Here is a 17,153-nt window from a genome sequence, read left to right as displayed (position 1 = left end):
GCTTGTATATTCCAACAATGGGCCTCCTCAAGTGCCCTAGGTCTTTGTGAGCAAGCAAGTTGGATGCACACCCACTTAGTTTCTTTTGTTGAGCTTCCATACATTTACAGCTCTAGTGCATCCGTTGCATGGCAATCCCTACTCCTTGCATTGACATCAATTGATGGGCATCTCCCTAGCCCATTGATTAGCCGCGTCGATGTGAGACTTTCTCCTTTTTGTCTTCTCCACATAACCCCCATCATCATATTCTATTCCACCCATAGTGCTATATCCATGGCTCACGCTCATGTATTGCGTGAAGGTTGAAAAAGTTTGAGATTACTAAAGTATGAAACAATTGCTTGGCTTGTCATCGGGGTTGTGCATGATGAGAGCATTCTTGTGTGACGAAAATGGAGCATGACTAAACTATATGATTTTGTAGGGTTGAACTTTCTTTGGCCATGTTATTTTGAGAGGACATAATTGCTTAGTTAGTATGCTTGAAGTATTATTATTTTTATGTCAATATTGAACTTTTATCTTGAATCTTTTGGATCTGAATATCCATACCACAATTAAGAAGAATTACATTGAAATTTTGCCAAGTAGCATTCCGCATCAAAAATTCTTTTTTTATCATTTACCTACTCGAGGACGAGCAGGAATTAAGCTTGGGGATGCTTGATACGTCTCCAACGTATCTATAATTTTTGATTGCTTCATGATATAATATATTCTGTTTTGGATGATTAATGGGCTTTACTAAGCACTTTTATATTATTTTTGGGACTAATCTATTAACCCAGAGCCCAGTGCCAGTTCCTGTTTTTTCCTTGTCTCAGTGTTTTGAAGAAAAGGAATATCAAACGGAGTCGAAACGGAATGAAACCTTCTGGAGAAGTTATTTTTGGAAAGAAAGCAATCCGAGAGACTTGGAGTGCACGTCATGGGACCAACAAGGAGGGCACGAGGCAGGGGGCGCGCCCACCCCACTGGGCGCGCCCTCCACCCTCGTGGGCCCCTCGTGGCTCCCCTAACGTATTTCTTCCGCCTATATATATCCATATACCCTAAAACCTTCGGGGAACAGAATAGATCGGGAGTTCTGCCGCCGCAAGCCTCTGTAGCCACCAAAAACCAATCGGGACCCTGTTCCGGCACCCTGCCGGAGGGGGGATCCCTCACCGGTGGCCATCTTCATCATCACGGCGCTCTCCATGACGAGGAGGGAGTAGTTCACCCTCGGGGCTGAGGGTATGTACCAGTAGCTATGTGTTTGATCTCTCTCTCTCTCGTGTTCTTGAGGTGATACGATCTTGATGTATCGTGAGCTTTGCTATTTTAGTTGGATCTTATGATGCTCCTCCCCCTCTACTCTCTTGTAATGGATTGAGTTTCCCCTTTGAAGTTATCTTATCGGATTGAGTCTTTTAATGATTTGAGAACACTTGATGTATGTCTTGCGTGGGATACCCATGGTGACAATGGGTTATTCTATTGATTCACTTGATGTATGTTTTGGTGATCAACTTGCGGGTTCCGCCCATGAACCTACGCATAGGGGTTGGCACACGTTTTCGTCTTGACTCTCCGGTAGAAACATAGGGGCACTCTTTGAGGTTCTATGTGTTGGTTGAATAGATGAATCTGAGATTGTGTGATGCATATCGTATAATCATGCCCACGGATACTTGAGGTGACATTGGAGTATCTAGGTGACATTAGGGTTTTGGTTGATGTGTGTCTTAAGGTGTTATTTTACTACGAACTCTAGGGCTGTTTGTGACACTTATAGGAATAGCCCAATGGATTGATCGGAAATAATAACTTTGACGTGGTTTCGTACCCTACCATAATCTCTTCGTTTGTTCTCCGCTATTAGTGACTTTGGAGTGACTCTTTGTTGCATGTTGAGGGATAGTTATATGATCCAATTATGTTATTATTGTTGAGAGAACTTGCACTAGTGAAAGTATGAACCCTAGGCCTTGTTTCCTAGCATTGCAATACCGTTTACGCTCACTTTTATCATTAGTTACTTTGTTGTTTTTATATTTTCAGATTACAAAAACCTATATCTACCATCCATATTGCACTTGTATCACCATCTCTTCGCCGAACTAGTGCACCTATACAATTTACCATTGTATTGGGTGTGTTGGGGACACAAGAGACTCTTTGTTATTTGGTTGCAGGGTTGTTTGAGATAGACCATCTTCATCCTACGCCTCGCACGGATTGATAAACCTTAGGTCATCCACTTGAGGAAAATTTTCTACTGTCCTACAAACATCTGCACTTGGAGGCCCAACAACGTCTACAAGAAGAAGGTTGTGTAGTAGACATCATCGTTTCATCGCCCTCTTTGTAGGCGGCCGCAGCCTCCGCCACCCGCATGCGGTACCGCCAGCGCTCGAGGCGGCCCTCGCGGGCGGAGCGGTACGAGTCGTGCAGCTCCTCCTGCTCCGCCCGCTCCACGGTGATCTGCTCCTCCACCTGCAGGTGCTCCTGGAGGATATGGTGGTTGTAGGCGGCGTCGGCCTGCGCCTCCCAGAACTGCTCCTGACGCTTCTGCCTCACCGTGTACATGTATTGGGCACGGGCCTCGCCGATGGTCATGGTGCAATGCACCAGCGAGGATGGTGCGGAGGAGGGGGTTGGCGCCGGATCATCGACTACCATGTTCTCCATTGGGACGTCGTCGTCCTCTGGCTGCCTGCCGGCCAGCCAGTCGGCAGCAATGGCTTCCATCTCCTTGTGGTCCGTCGTCCGCCCGTCCCGAAGAGCGCTGGAGCACGAGGAAGCCATGGTGGGAGTAGTGGTGTGGACAGGAGAAAGGGAACGGAGGCGGATGACTGCGGCTATGGCCGGCGCAGCAGTTTATATAGCAATGGTGGGCGGCGGAGGGACGGACGTGTGGCGCCGGAGTAGCCGCCTCGGCAACCGCGTATCATTAATGTGGGCGGCAGACGGACAGACGGATGACACTTGTGTCGTTTGAAGGCGGAGCAATCGCCTGCACCGGAAAGCGGGGCGGGCGGCGCTAACCGTTTCAGGAGGAAAGCGCGCGCGGGCGAGGGAGGCGGTCTGGGTGGGCCAGGGCAGTCAGACTCGTGCTTGGCAGCTGGTCGGTCCAGCAGCCGGACATGCTGGCTCGCCAGCGAGCTCGCCGAGTTGAGCGACGACAATCAGACGATGGACGTAGCTTCCGACCAGGAGCCGGCGCCACTGTCCAAGCCAGTTCATGCCGTGTTCACCATAGAGCAGGTGCGGCCACTTCGACGCCCTAATGGCGGAAGAGCTACCAGCGCAGGAGGACCTGTGCTGCAACCTCCGTCTCCTCAGCGAGCACCGGTGAACAAGCGAACGACAATGCCGTCGCGGACATGTGGCCCTATGATCCTGGCTTCCCGAATGAGTAGCGGGCGCTGTATCAGACCATCTGTAGGGCCCGCGAGGCCCTCTCCGTCGTCCTTCGAGTTGTTGCGCTCGCCGTGGCGCCGCCGTCTCGCGTTGTCAACATGGTCGACGGCATGAGGAATGAGGAGATGACTTTACTTGGAGAGGATGACAGTGGGGACCCACCAGGGCCATAGCCGCACATACGCAAGTGCCTCCTTATTATATACAACTGTAATATTTTTTGCTTCCTCCTGGTTTCCTGACATCACGGTCCCACACCATTGTCAACCTATGTAGTCAATAAACGAGAGACTTGCACAAGGAGCGGCCAACAGCTGGGACCAAGCAGCTCGAGCAGTATTTGTCTTTTTGAGGTGTGAGCACTGCAGAGTTTTTCTTAAGCGATGTTTTCATTGTTGTTCAGAGGAGAGCGGGGTATTAACTGGGCGGGCTGTGGCCCGTCTAGCCCAGGCCAGATACCCAGCCCAGATATTAACTTTTTTCAAGCTGAAAATGGCTAGCCCAGCTATACTTTTTTTTGTGGAATACCTAGGCAAGGTTAACTTGTTATTCTCCGCCCCGCTGGGCTGCAAATCTTTCCTAGGAGGGATGCATTAGGCTTAACAAGAAAATGGGCTTTAAGAAATAATAAATGGGATGTAATTATAAAAATTGGGCAGTAACTATAAAAAATGCACCAAACACGTAATTACTTTATAAAATATTATTTCTGGATTTTGAAATTTTTAATTTCATTAATTGTTGCACGCGCAATGTTTCGTTGGATTTTTACGTAATACAAATTTATATTGAAATTTTATTTAATCTGACTAGAAATTTCGGGATAAAAATATTTCAGATCCCATCAAAATGTGGGAAATTTTATTGAATTTTGTTTTGAACGGTTGGTTGAAATTATTAATTATTGTCCTAGCTAGAAAATGGGTTGTACTTTTAACAAACTGTAAATGGGCTGTAGTAAATTCCATTAGAATTCAAAAATGGGTTGTACATTCTTACAAATCTCAAATGGGCTATAAGTTCTCTGCCACACACTTGTGGGCCTACTAAGTTGACGCGTCCCCTCAAAAACATAGTTGACGCGTATGCAAAGCTTTGTCAACTTATAGTCAACACAGGGTTCTAGCAGAAGTGGCCATTGGATGTCCATCCAACGGATGTCATGCTTCTTCTTCAATCTCGGATATTCTAGCTTCACCCGCCCAAAAAATGATTCCTCCCCCTGACATCTGGGGCGCACCATTTCAGAAGCTGACATGTGGGCCTACTAAGTTGACGCGTGCCAAGGGCTTTGTCAACTTAGTCAATATAAACGATTCTAGCTGCAGTTACCGTACGATGTCCATCCAATGGCCGTCGTGCTTCTTCGACCTCTAGTCTTCTTGCTCCAGCCGCCCAAACAGCGCCAGTCATGTCGCCTGCTCCTGCCTCCCGTGGCCGGCTGTGCTGTCGTGGAGGCCTCACCGCCCCCTACTACTCCCACCTCTAGCCAGGCCATCCCTCCACTCACCCACACCCCCTGTTATTATGCGGCGACGGCAGCCTCACACCACAACCGAACCAGTGAACCCTTGTACTCCTCTCTGTGTGGGCATCCACTGCCGCGTCTTCCCCGACTCCGCGTCGTCCCCTTCCTAGGCCTCGCCGTCGTCCACCGCCTTGGTGCTCTCGGCGTGGCATGGTCAATGTGGTCAACGACCGACTTCCATTGGAAGAGTACTGTACGTGGAGAGGCTGACAGCTGGGTCCACAGCCGCAGCAAGGAAGTGCCTCCTTATTACGCGGAAAATAATGATTCCTCCACCTGACAGCATTTCCGATGGACCAACGTATTTCGCGAAAAAAATGTTTCCCCCCTGCCTGCTGGGACCACCAGCTACATCTTCACATGCAAGGAAGTGCGTCCATATTACGGGAAAAATGATTTGCCCCTGACTGCTAGGACCCACCAGCTACATCTTCACACGCAAGGAAGTGCCTGACAGTCGGGACCCACCTGGTCGAAGCGTACGTAGTGTTGTTATTCTGTTCGCGAACGTATACGTACATACTGGTCGATGTAGAGGCGTGCATGTGTCATAGTAGAGGCGCGCACGTGTCGTAGTAGAGGCGCGCACGTAGCATGTACACGTACGTATAGCGGCCAGGGTGCAAGAAAGTAAATACGACCACGTACGTACATACGGGCGGGGTCTCGAACGCCTACTCGCGCATACGTACGGCCAGAGCTTGTGTACATGGCTGGGTCGGAACGGAGAAACTGCATCTTCGTCGTGTTCATGGGGAGCCAATCGGCTGGGTCGGAACGGAATGCGTCATCATGTTCATCGGGAGCCAACCTGCTTGGATGGAACGGCCGATGGAAATGAGGCCTGGCGTACCGCAGAACGGAGGAAACGGCCTTGTGTTCGACCGGCCACGGTCGAAACAGGATCCTGTTCATCGGGAGGGGTCTGGCGTACCGCAAAATGGAGGAAACGGACTTCTGTTGGACCTCCTACGGTCGAAATGGGGCCCTGTTGACCGGGAGGGGTGTGGCGTACCGCAAAACGGAGTAAACGGACTTGTGTTGGAGCGCTACGGTCAAAACGGGGGTCCTGTTCATCGGGAGGGGTGTGGCGTACCGCAAAACGGGACTCCACGAGATATTGTTCATCTCCACCGTCGACCTCCTCCAGCTTCCATGGGCTACTGTTCATCCACCGTCGACCTCCTCCAGCCTCCACCTGCGACTGTTCATCCACGGGCTCCTGTTCATCCAGCCTCCACCGCGCGCTCCTCCACCGGCTACTGTTCAACCTGCCCTCTCCACGGGGTCCTGTTCAACCACCCCTCCACGGGCTACTGTTCATCCAGCCCTCCACGGGGTCGTCCTGTTCATCTAGCCCTCCACGGTCCTGTTCATCCACACCTCCACCGGCTCGATCGATTGGGGTCCTGTTCATCCAGCGGCAACGGCCTCTACTACCACGGGGTCCTATTCATCCAACCCCCCACCAGGAACTGTTCATCCAAACCCCCCAACAACGCTCACTGTTCATCAAGGGAAGGAGGCAGCAGTGTTCGATCGGCTTTAGTTAGCAGCAGTAGCGAAGGGATCAATCGATCGCTCGGGTTCAGTAACGCGTAGCCTACAGTGCAATCGCTCGGGTTCAGTTAGAGCCCAACGCCTCGCTCGGGTTTAGTTAGAGCGCAATGCCTCGCACACACGCGCGTACGTACGAGAGAAATGCGCATCGCTCGGCCCCCGACCAGCCACCGTAACTGGGAACTCCCCAATATTTTCCTCGCCCTTGCTTCTACCACGGTTTTTTCCGTCATGGACAGCCCAAAGAATGTCATGCAGCTGCGTCTCCGGCCCGCCCAGGACGAAAAGCCCATTTTCTGTCATGATTTTTTGTCATAGAAGTAGGACCCCACCACATCTATGATGATACCGGGTTTTGTCACAATTATTTTCATAGAAGTGTCATAAGTATGATAGAAAAAAATTCGTTTGGCCCAAAGTGTCACGGATGTGTCTTTTTTTTGTAGTGTTAGCCAATCTTCGCTTAATCTGTAGCCCCTATTTTGAGTTGCAAATATTAGCAACAGAACCAGTATCAAATACCCAGGCCCTACTGCGAGCATTAGTAACGTACACATCAATAACATGTATATCAAATATACCTTTCACTTTGCCATCCTTCTTCTCCACCAAATACTTGGGGCAGTTCCGCTTCCAGTGACCAGTCCCTTTGCAGTAGAAGCATTCAGTCTCAGGCTTAGGTCCAGACTTGGGCTTCTTCACATGAGCAGCAACTTGCTTGTCGTTCTTCTTGAAGTTCCCCTTCTTCCCTTTACCCTTTTTCTTGAAACTGGTGGCCTTCTTGACCATCAACACTTGATCCTCCTTTGTAGGATCGAAAGTATGTCTAGAGGGGGGTGATTAGACTACTTGACCAAATAAAAATCTATCCTTTTCCCAATTTTAGTTCTTGGCAGATTTTAACAACTTAGCACAAGTCAAGCAATCAACCTACACATGCAATTCCAAGAGTATAGCAGCGGAATGTAAAACAATTGCATATGAAGGTAAAGGGATGAGATTGAGGGAGCAAACGCAATGTTGACATGGAGATTTTTTATCCGTGGTTCCGATAGGTGGTGCTATCATACATCCACGTTGATGGAGACTTCAACCCATGAAGGGTAACGGTTGCGCGAGTCCATGGAGGGCTCCACCCACGAAGGGTCCACGAAGAAGCAACCTTGTCTATCCCACCATGGCCGTCCCCCACGAAGGACATGCCTCACTAGGGTAGATCTTCACGAAGTAGGCGATCTCCTTGCCCTTACAAACTCCTTGGTTCAACTCCACAATCTTGTCGGAGGCTCCCAAGTGACACCTAGCCAATCTAGGAGACACCACTCTCCAAGAAGTAACAAATGGTGTGTTGATGATGAACTCCTTGCTCTTGTGCTTCAAATGATAGTCTCCCCAACACTCAACTCTCTCTCATAGGATTGGATTTGGTAGAAAGAAGATTTGAGTGGAAAGCAACTTGGGGAAGGCTAGAGATCAAGATTTATGTGGTTGGAATGGAATATCTTGACCTCAACACAAGTGTAGGTGGTTCTCTCTCAGAAAATATGTGTTGGAAGTGTAGGCATGTTCTGATGGCTCTCTCCACGAATGAAGAGTGGGTGGAGGGGTATATATAGCCTCCACACAAAATCTAACTGTTACACACAAATCACCAAACTCAGTGGGACCGAATCAGAGAACTCGGTCAGACCGAATTGGTCATAATGTGACCGTTAGGTGTTTCGGTGGGACTGACATGTCAACTCGGTGGGACTGATTTCATTAGGGTTAGGCCATAACGTAATCTCGGTGAGACCGATTACACAAACTCGGTGGGACTGATTTTGGTAATAGTCAAACAGAGAGTTGGTCAGGCAAACTCGGTGGGACCGATTCGCTCATCTCGGTTTGACCGAAACATTACGAAAGGGAAACAGAGAGTTTGCATTGCAATCTCGGTGGGACCGATCACTCATCTCGGTTTGACCGAAACGTTACGAAGGGAAACAAAGAGATTACAATCCCATCTCGGTGAGATCGAGATCCCTAGCGGTGACACCGAAAAGACTAGGGTTTCTGGCAGTGGCTAGGTCAAGTGAACTCGGTGGCGCCGGATAGAAGGAATCGGTGGGGCCGAGATTGACTTTTGGTTTGGGACATATGTGGACATGAGAAAGTAGTGGAGGGAGGGTTTTGGAGCATATCACTAAGCATTTTGAGCAAGCACCTCATTAAGCAACACCTCATCCCTTCTTAATAGTATTGGCTTTACGTATAGACTCAATGTGATCTTGGATCACTAAAATAGAAAATGTAGAGTCTTGTGCTTTGAGCTTGAGCCAATCTTTTGTCCTTAGCATTTTGAAGGGTCCACTTTCTAATCCATGCCATGCCAATCATTGAGCTTTCCTGGAATATCTATCTTGAAATAGCATTAGCTCAATGAGCTATATGTTTCTAGGAAATACCAAAACCACCCAGGGATAGTTGCACTTTCAATCTCCCCCTTTTTGGTAATTGATGACAACATATAGATCAAAGCTTCGACAAATGATAAATAGTATTGAAAAACATCGTCGCTTTGAGAAGTATGTGATAAGCAAGAGCTCCCCCTAAATTTGTGCATTATTTAAAATTTGCTTTTGAATGCAAATGCACAATCGATTAGGATCATGGATTACTCTTCCATGTCACATACATCTTGGTGGAGCGCTCAAAATGATAGAAGTTAAAGCATGCACTCATCACCAAAACAAGTGAATGATCATCTAGGATATAAGAGATAATATCATCCAATCAAGCATTAAGGGTAGCATATGATCAAACACAAGATCAAACAAGTATCTCACAAGTAGCTCACACAAGCAGACAATAAACGTTTCAAACCAAACCAAATAAGTGCAAAGAGAGATAAAAACCAACACTCTCTCTCTCGAAGCCTATGATCTATACATTTTTCTCCCCCTTTGGCGACAAGTTACCAAAAAGTTTGAAAATGCATAGTGCTAAACGACTCTCAGGCTTGATCTTCGGGAGGTGGTGTTGAGAGAACTCCAAGGACGAAGGCTTCTAATGAAGTAGCTGGAGCTGGTGGAGTAGCTACTGGAGGTGGACCTGGAGCTGTAGCTGCTACTGCTGATGTTGTGGCTCTAGTGTCTGTCACTGGCACTGCAGCAGATCTCTGTCCTCTGGGCACTCTGGCAAAAGCATCTGTGGTAGACTTTCCCTTCTTCTCCTCTGCTTCCTCCTGAAGTTGCTCAACTGCAGTTTGGATTTCTGTCACCTTGACATCAAGGTCATAAAATTTCTGCTCAATAATCCTCTCCAGACTCTCCTGGTTCTTGGTCAGGGTGGCCAAGCCCTTCTCAATCCTCGGGGTGGATTGGATCATATATCCAAGCTGGTCTTGCTTGCTCTTCAAGAATACCTGAGATGCCTCCTCTGCTGTTGGCATCTTTGCAGCCTTCTCTGCCTTAGCCTTCTCTCTCTTTTCATGTGCTTGAGCTGAAGATGGTTCATTCTCATTCATCACTACTGTGTTATCTTCAAATTCAGGATAGATGGGCAGGTGCTCCTTATCCAAGATGTACTTGCCTTTGCCCATCTTTGAGTTGATTAGCTCCTGAATGTGTGGGGCATACCCACAACTTCTCTTCTGATCAGCTGCAGTCCTCTTGATTGTTTCCACAATCAGGCTCATAACTTTGAACTTCTGTGGGACATCAAATATGTGCAGCAAGTTGATAGCATGTCCTTTGATCATCTTGTGATCACCTGACTTGGGTAGAAGTGTGTGCCTTAAGATCTAGTTGATTGTAGGCAGACCAAACAACAAGTAATGGACAGATCCAAACTTATGTGTTTCCAAAGTAGCATCTGGGATCTCCTTGTACATGTTAGCCATAGTGTTGTGGTCTTTCTTATTCTCTGCATAAACGTCCAAGTCATCCTCATGTTCCTCAGGAGCATTTATAAGCTTGGCCCACTCATCAACTGTAGATTGGTACCTAGTACCCTCAGACATCCACACTATTCTTCCATCTGGATAGAAGTGGGCAGTGGAGTAAAACTGCATGATGAGCTCATCATTCCGTGAGCTTCTGGGCAACAAAGGTATCAACTCCACATGCCTTGAAGCTATCAAGCACTCCAGGGAAGTGATCCTCATTTTCCTTGATGAATTCCCAATCAACCCATCTCATACCACACACAATGGGCTTCTTGTCAAGTAGAATTGTCTCATAGAAGTCCTGTTGTTCCTTAGTGTGAAATCTGTAGTCCATAGCAGTCCTTCTCCTAGTAGCATAGGGATCAGACTCTCTCCATAGTCTCAATCCTGCATCCTTCCTGATCTTCATATTCTCTGCAACTGGGTGTGCATCACTGTGGTCAGGGATCTTGGGCTTCAGCTTTCTCAACACAACAGAATCATCTTCTTCTTCAGCAGCAGCTTGAGGCACTGGGGCCTTGTTCTTCTCTTCAGCGGGTATGTTCCTAGTGCTCCTCTTGGGTTTTGGCTTTGGAGCTGTAGCAGTAGCTTTGGGAGCAGCTTTGGGCTTTGATGGAGCAGCCCCTGATTTGATTGCATCTCCCATAAGCTTTTGAGCTTTGGGTGCTGGTGCAGCATCCTCTTCCTCTTCCTCTTCCTCTTCTTCTGAATCTCTCATCATTGATGGCTTCCCAATAACTCTGGCAATGGTTTCTTGACCCTTTCTTTTCTCTTCTTGCCATCTCCAGTTTCCTTGGGTTCAAGAGTGAACTCCATTGTTTCTCCTGTGGCAGCTTTTCTTGGCTTAGACATGGGATGTCTTCTTGCTGGCATCTTTGTTTTCAGACCTGGCTTAGTTGCAGCAGCTGAGCCATACTCTTTCTTCAGCACTTTCTTCTTTGAAGTGGCTTCTTCTTCAACAACCACATAATCTTCATCTTCAGAGTCAGAATTCCTCTTCTTCCTTGTCCTTGTGGCAGCCTTTGGCAGATTGCTTGGTGTGCTCCTGCTGCCTTCATCGTAGCTGTTAGAGGGATCTGAACCCTCACTCAACTGCACATGTTGCTCAGACCTGTTCTGACTATCACTCTGGTCAGACATCTCTGCAAATACTCTGGCAGCAGACCCTGTGAATAGGTTATAGATGAGGTAGAGTAGATGAGCATCACAAAGTACAGGAGTTTTGCAAAATAGATGACTTAAAAACTTAGTTTTAGTTCTTCACAGAAAGCATTTCGGATCTACCGATTTGTAAACTCGGTGATACCGGAGCAGCTTTTGGAACCTAAACTAGTGAACTCGGTCAGACCGAGTCACAGTTCGGTGGTACTGAGACTGCTAGGGTTTCACAGAGAATCGAACTCGGTCACACCGATTTGCAATTTTTGGTCAGACCGAAAACGCGTGTTCTCTGGCCTAAGCCAAAATCGGTGAGACCGATTTCTACAACTCGGTCGGTCCGAGATGAATTCGGCGGAGACCTAACCCTAAATTTTCAAATCAAAACTAATCTAAGGGATGTTTTCGCTGGACAGGATGATTTCAATCATGGCAAGAATCATGGCAAAGCAATGTGCTAAGAATCGGAGTAAAGGATTAGCACAATGATCAAGTTCGTACCCTAGTTCGGCGACTAACTTGCTACGGCGGCAACGGCGGTGAAGATTTCCGTTGACGGCGGCGGAGACCAGTGGTGGGAGGTCGCTGGCAGTGAGAGGACGATCTGGAGACCCGAAGAGGCAGAGCAGGTTATGCGCGGGCGAGAGGGTTCGGAAAAATTTCCAAAATTTGGCCCGTCGGTATATATAACTCGACCCTGTCGGTGTGACCGAGTGGAACGACTCGGTGGCACCGAGATGCAAAACTCCAAGCAGTTACTGCAACTCGGTGTGACCGAAAGGTTCTAATCGGTTGCACCGATATTGAAAACCCTAGATCAACTTCGTGACTTGGTAGAAATGAAAAGGATGAATCGGTCAGACCGAGATGCACAAAGAGGTTTTGGAGGTTTAAGTCTATGACGAATCGGGAACTCCGAGTGCTCCTCACACAGAGTGGTTCGAATCTGACTTGATCAAACTTTGTGATGTAGCATGAATAGAGTTTGAGACGAGGAAAGCATAGATAGCTAGAGGGAGTTCTTAGGCATTCTTGTCCATCCATTTGGCAAAAGGGAAAAAGCCAAACATTCAAAACAACAAATGGATGTCCTTGAATGAGTAAACTATGCAACCAACATGCTCACACAATAAAATGGCAAATGAAATATGTGACAAAGCATGCACAAACACTCTAGAATCTATCAAGCAATTTGGCGATGACTAGGTCATCTATATATGAGTATATTGACTTAGGAGTCAAATGAAAACACTTGATCATAGGTCATACTCATCGTTTAAGCACAAGTGGGGTTACCACTTTTACATAAAGCATTGATGTGTTCACACCATTAGAGTTGCTTTAGCTCAATTGATTAGAGTAAAGCTCCCCCTAGATGTGATATCCCCCCTTAGAGGGATGAACTAAACTTGGGTTTCGTCGATGATGACTTCATGTAGGTGTTGAAGATGTAGATGCTCAAAGTTGATGTAGATCATTTGGAGCAATCCTTTGGAGTGAGTTGCACTTTCAATACCTACACGGGTTAGTCCCACAAGGAACAAACAAGGATATCCATAGACATAGAATGATGCATACACAAGATGATGTCCATGAAAGCATTTGGTTACCTTGTCCCTTGTCTTACGAACAATAGGGTTTGTGACTCCTTGAACTAGTGCAAGATATGGAGGTTGTTTGCACTTGTTCTCGCCAAAATGATAAGAGTGAAGTATGTTGGCGGAGTCACCGTCAAGAACTCTCTAGTTCTTCTTCTTCTGGATCCACACCATTTTGATGGGAATCCTTGGAGTTGTAGTTGTACTTGATGAAGTAGAACTTGATGCAGTCTTGGGAACCCACTTGACCAAGGTCTTAGGTGCTTCTTCAAATGCATCAATTTCCTCTTGAAGCTTGTCTTTGCCTTTTTGCTTGTGGTCTTGTGGTGGAAGATCATCTTGAGCTTGTGTCCCCTTGAAGGAAGTAGGATCGTACTTCTCTTGTTGAGGAACAAACTTCGTCTTGGGGTATTGATCTTCTTCCCACTCAACTCCATTGGCATTGAACTTTCGTTCAAAACCAACACCTTGATTCTTCCGGTGTCTTCCTTGCTTGCGTACAATTTCCTCAAATTGCTTACTTCCGGCAAGGCTCTTGTAAACACCTTTCTCTATAATTCCCTTCAATAAGCTATTTTCTTGCTCAAGTGTAACTTGGCTAAGAGAATCATTAGTGAAATCAAGAGGACTACTAGAATCAACAACATTGGATTTAGCATGATTGTTGTTACTACTAGATGAAGCATCTTTCTTGTTCTTGTTGCTAGATTTAACTTGTGGCATGTAAGTAGACAAGAGTAAACGCTTGACAATGTAAGAAGAACTTTTCTTGCGAAGATCATCATTGATTGCCTTTAAAAACTCATGCTCTTGCTCAAGGTTGAGCTTTTCAAAGCGTAGCTTATCATGAGTCCTTAAAAGTTCTTGATGATTTTCCAAGGTAGTTTCATGAGCTAACTTAAGAGTGTTTAGTTCTTTAGTTAGACGCTCAATCTCCTTCTTATCATCATCATTCATTTTATCTTGATTAGCATGATTAATTGACGTTTCATCATAGTTTTCATCACTAGAGTTGTCAACAAGTAAATCATCATCACCTAGCAAATCATCTTCATCACTATTGAAATCAACATACTCGGGATGTGTTACCTTTGGACCTTTGGCCATGAAGCATCTTACAATTCCTTCATTTGGTGAGTCAAATATGTCGTAGGAGTTGGTTGACACAAGTGCTAGACCGGCAACACCTTCATCTTGAGTATATTCAGAGTCGGAGTGATAACTTCTTTCGGAGTGATTGTCGGCGTCGGAGCCGGATACCCATTCACCAACATGAGCTTGATGTCTTCTTTTTGTGTAGCTCCTTGATGACTTTTCCTTCCTTTCCGAGTCCTTGCTTCTTCGAGAGGTTCTTCGTTCATAACGATCATCTCTACCCCTCCTTTCTCTTGGTGGTGATTCTTCTCTTCTACTTCTTCTTTTGGGAGAATCTTCTCTTCTTTTGTAGGGAGCCGTACACTCATTGGAGTACTGTCCGGGTCTTCCACAATTGTAGCAATTACGCTCACGACTAGAAGATCTTTTGTCATTGTAGGACCTTGACTTGGAACTTCTTTCTTTGCTTCTACCCTTGTAGAACTTGTTGAAGTTCTTTACCATTAGGCTCAATTCTTTATTGAAGGTTTGTTTCTCACTTGATGATGTGGGAGCATCACACGAGGCTTTGTAAGCACCACTTGACTTATTGTGAAGCTCTTCCTTATCCTTGAGTGACATCTCATGAGCAACAATTCTTCCAATGACTTCCGTTAGCTTGAGATCTTTGTAATTGGGCATCATTTGGATCAATGTGCACACGGTATCGTATTTTCCATCCAAGGCTCTTAGGATCTTCTTGATGATGAATTTGTCGGTCATCTCTTCACTTCCTAAGCCGGCAATCTCATTTGTGATGAGAGCAAGCCTAGAGTACATTTCGGCGACACCTTCACCATCCTTCATTTTGAACTTGTCAAGTTGACTTTGAAGCACATCCAATTTGGATACCTTGACGGAGTCGGTACCTTCGTGCATATCAATCAAAGTATCCCAAATTTCCTTTGCATTCTCAAGACGGCTGATTTTGTTGAATTCTTCGGGGCACAATCCATTGAAGAGAATATCACAAGCTTGAGCATTGTATTGTAGCATCTTCAACTCATCCGCGGTAGCTTCACGGTTTGGTTCTCTCCCATCAAAGAATTCACCTTGCAAGCCAATACACACAATAGCCCAAACGGCGGGGTTATGTCCAAGAATATGCATTTTCATCTTATGCTTCCAACTAGCAAAATTTGTACCATCAAAGTAAGGACCTCTATGGTGGTAATTTCCCTCGCTAGACGCCATACTCTCCTAGGTTGTGAAACCAAGGCAATGACCACCAAAAGCTATGGAAATCAAAGCAAATGGAGACCAAAGCTCTGATACCACTTGTAGGATCGAAAGTATGTCTAGAGGGGGGTGATTAGACTACTTGACCAAATAAAAATCTAGCCTTTTCCCAATTTTAGTTCTTGGCAGATTTTAACAACTTAGCACAAGTCAAGCAATCAACCTACACATGCAATTCTAAGAGTATAGCAGCGGAATGTAAAAAAATTGCATATGAAGGTAAAGGGATGAGATTGAGGGAGCAAACGCAATGTTGACACGGAGATTTTTTATCCGTGGTTCCGATAGGTGGTGCTATCGTACATCCACGTTGATGGAGACTTCAATCCACGAAGGGTAACGGTTGCCCGAGTCCACGGAGGGCTCCACCCACGAAGGGTCCACGAAGAAGCAACCTTGTCTATCCCACCATGGCCGTCGCCCACGAAGCACTTGCCTCACTAGGGTAGATCTTCACGAAGTAGGCGATCTCCTTGCCCTTACAAACTCCTTGGTTCAACTCCACAATCTTGTCGGAGGCTCCCAAGTGACACCTAGCCAATCTAGGAGACACCACTCTCAAAGAAGTAACAAATGGTGTGTTGTTGATGAACTCCTTGCTCTTGTGCTTCAAATGATAGTCTCCCGAACACTCAACTCTCTCTCTCATAGGATTGGATTTGGTAGAAAGAAGATTTGAGTGGAAAGCAACTTGGGGAAGGCTAGAGATCAAGATTTATGTGGTTGGAATGGAATATCTTGACCTCAACACAAGTGTAGGTGGTTCTCTCTCAGAAAATATGTGTTGGAAGTGTAGGCATGTTCTGATGGCTCTCTCCACGAATTAAGAGTGGGTGGAGGGGTATATATAGCCTCCACACAAAATCTAACCGTTACACACAAATCACCAAACTCGGTGGGACCGAATCAGAGAACTTGGTCAGACCGAATTGGTTCATAATGTGACCGTTAGGTGTTTCGGTGGGACTGACATGTCAACTCGGTGGGACCGATTTCATTAGGGTTAGGGCATAACGTAATCTCGGTGAGACCGATTACACAAACTCGGTGGGACCGATTTTGGTAATAGTCAAACAGAGAGTTGGTCAAGCAAACTCGGTGGGACCGATTCGCTCATCTCGGTTTGACTGAAATGTTACGAAGGGGAAACAGAGAGTTTGCATTGCAATCTCGGTGGGACCGGTCGCTCATCTCGGTTTGACCGAAACGTTACAAAGGGAAACAGAGAGATTACAATCCCATCTCGGTGAGACTGAGATCCCTATCGGTGAGACCGAAAAGACTAGGGTTTCTGGCAGTGGCTATGTCAACTGAACTCGGTGGCGCCGGATAGAAGGAATCGGTGGGGCTGAGATTGACTTTTGGTTTGGGACATATGTGGACATGAGAAAGTAGTGGAGGGTTTTGGAGCATATCACTAAGCATTTTGAGCAAGCACCTCATTAAGCAACAGCTCATCCCTTCTTAATAGTATTGGCTTTTCCTATAGACTCAATGTGATCTTGGATCACTAAAATAGAAAATGTAGAGTCTTGTGCTTTGAGCTTGAGCCAATCTTTTGTCCTTAGCACTTTGAAGGGTCCACTTTCTAATCCATGCC

This window comes from Aegilops tauschii, chromosome 3 (genome assembly GCF_002575655.3).
Source record: "Aegilops tauschii subsp. strangulata cultivar AL8/78 chromosome 3, Aet v6.0, whole genome shotgun sequence".
Classification (NCBI taxonomy): Eukaryota; Viridiplantae; Streptophyta; class Magnoliopsida; order Poales; family Poaceae; genus Aegilops; species Aegilops tauschii.
Note: the sequence above shows the minus strand (reverse complement) of the source record.